Genomic DNA, 2,937 nt, shown 5'->3' with positions numbered 1-2,937 from the left:
GTCTTGTAATTTTTTATTATATGTGTTGTGTTTTTGCACTCAACATATTTCTGGCAAGTAAAGAGCCCAAAAAGATTGTTCTACGACTCTTAGCATGTGCGTGTGGTATACTGGTGAGAAGATTTACTTTAAAAGAAATTACTTAGTATTAATGTCATCCTAAGGTGGCAGCATAATGACACAAAATGGCATGGGAGACTTTTGAAATGTGCGAGGTTTGCTTTTGTGTAATTTTATATTTTGAATGATCCCGCCCCTCATTACCTCAACAGGATCTCCCCCCTTTATGAGACAGAACTGGAATTTCTATCAAGCACTCATTTGGAAACGATCAGTTAACATTGAGTGAAAAAACATCTATCTTTCTAAGACCTGGAACTAGCTTTTCCATCCAATGTGACAAATGTAATCCATTTAATACAGTTTGGAAATATATGGACTTATTTCATTTGTATATTTATCTTTTTGTCATTGTTACTGATATCCACGTTAGGTCTGTTCAGTGATGCCAAATAAGATCAATAGTCCCGCAATGTCACTTTCTGTGGTCACTTTTTGTGATGTTACACGCCAATTTGAGGGGCCTCACATCTTTCCTTTCGCCCGGGGCCCCAAAAGTTCTAGGACCGGCCCTGGATGAGGAAGAGAACATTATGGTGAGCAGACATCGTTTTGCGTTGAGAAAACAAATGGAGTCAGAAAACTTAGAAGAGTACATTGGTAGTTTAAGGGTGTTAGCCACCAAATGCGATTTTGGCGACATGGCAGATATGTACATCCGTGACCAATTTGTATTTCACTGTTTTGAGCGTAAAATTCAGGAGCGTTTACTTGCCTGTAAAAAACCTACATTATCTGAGGTGGTAGATATTGCCAAGGGCATCGAATGTTCACTTGAAGGCAGGTAAGAATTGGCTAAAGTAAATGAAGCATCATGTTCTAATGTTTCTTACGAAAACGACAGAAGGTGGAAAGAATATAGTACTGAGAAATCTTACAGTTCTAACTATTATTCAAATTCTTCCCCTATCGTATGTTTCAGATGTGGTTCTCTTAACCATAAAGCCAATTCTGTAAGTTGCCCAGCAAGTAAGAAAAGATGTACAAGCTGCCTAAAGGTAGGACATTTCGCAAGCGTGTGTGGAAAATTCGACCAAAAATACAACGTTAGAACAAACATTAATGTGGTAGATGATTTCGATGAGAATATGTGTTCCAACATTGTTCTATAGGTCTATCCCATTGTGTAGGGGATGGTTTCATTCCTCTTGATTCTCTTCCATCAGAAACCAGTTATGAATTATCTACCATATTAGTAAGTATGTTAAAGATCCTATCAGATATGATGTAGAATGGGTTTCATGCAGAGAATGAGAAGTTATACCCACGTAGTAGTTTTGGTTATACCGTGCAAAGAATAAATACAGCAGTTCAGAAGCACTTAAAGAAAGTGTTATCAAATGAAAAGTTTTAAATGATGATTTTGTCCATCAGACTAATGTACTCATTTCAAACATAGATGGTTCTATACGATGTGCTAAGATAGAATATTTGTGAAGATGAAACCACAGTTCACGGGATGCTTCCTGTTTGAAATCATGTTGAACGCAGCCCAAGAATTGAATGTCATAAGGATGGCTATGCTGTAGACAAGATCTTCCTATGCTCTGTTGCCTCACCGAAGATACTCTGCTTGTCTAGAGAACCCTCCATCATATTCTCCATAAACAAAGAACTTATTGAAACAATTAAGAGCTCCTCATGGACATAATTTTTCTGGTGTTGGCTCCTAAGCCACCAGTTAAAGACATTATACGCGAAAGAGGCGTCATTGTTTGTTTATGTAAGGGATGGATATGACTGTCTTTTAGCCACTTATAGTTGAATTAGCTTTCCTCAGATAGGTTGGGGACACAACTTAAACCAAGCAGTTTTTAGTTAAAACAGAGTTTTAGGGTTCATTCCTTTAGGAACCCTCCCTTCCTAAGCTTAGCTGAATAGTATCTGGTTGTTATTGTATTAACACTTCCTTGTTACCATTTAATCGTTATGTTTCCCTGATGTGCTTAGAGGGGCGTAAGGAGCTTACTACTTTCATCATATATCCAACTTAACCGTTGAAATTAAAGAGTATGAATTCATTTAATTATTTCTCCCATAAAAAGGGAGATGTTATGGGTCTAGTTGTTGTAATACGGCTTTCAGTTCCTATTGGTTGCTAGGCACGCGGACATCAGGGAATGCCAAGCATGTATATAACTGAAGTCAGAGCTACATAAAGGAGAACACACCGTGACTCGGCGCAGTCACCGCTCATCGCACAAACTCTTTCACTTGCTGAATAAAATTCTTAAATTCATTCCTTTCTTCCGGATTTTCTTCATATACATTTCACTACACACTGCACACTCTGTGTGTACATTTAGCACTTGTGCTACACAGCAGAACACTTTTTGAACTATAAATGGGTCAACTATAGTCAACAGAGAGCCAATGTTAATAAAGTAACACGGCTGCAGTGTTTCCTTGTGTAACGTAACTGGTGCTCTTGTAAAGCGCTCCAATACCTTCGGGCCTCTTCCTTCAGTGACTTTACTATTAGTACATTTGCAATTTTTGTTTCGGTGTGGATCTCTTCCTTGTGTGACTTTACATCTTGTACATTAGCAATTTTTTCTGTTTGCATCTTTTATGTTAGTCCTTATGGTGTGCAACTGGTTCTTATGTAAAGCGCTATATAAAATCGCATTAAGTAAATAAATAAATAAATAAATATATTAAAAATAGTGCCCAAAAAATGAGAACGTCTTGATCATGCCCTCAAACAAGATGGCGCGCTCCGTGAGTCAGCGTTGTAATGATACGGCGTTTGCTCCGTCATGACCTGAAAAATGGCGGTTTGTTTTACATAAAAGAAAAAGACGTGAAGCCACTTAC

Source organism: Lissotriton vulgaris, chromosome 5 (assembly GCF_964263255.1).
Source record: "Lissotriton vulgaris chromosome 5, aLisVul1.2, whole genome shotgun sequence".
Lineage (NCBI taxonomy): Eukaryota > Metazoa > Chordata > Amphibia > Caudata > Salamandridae > Lissotriton > Lissotriton vulgaris.
The sequence above is the reverse complement of the archived record's forward strand: the minus strand, read 5'-3'. Positions refer to the sequence as shown.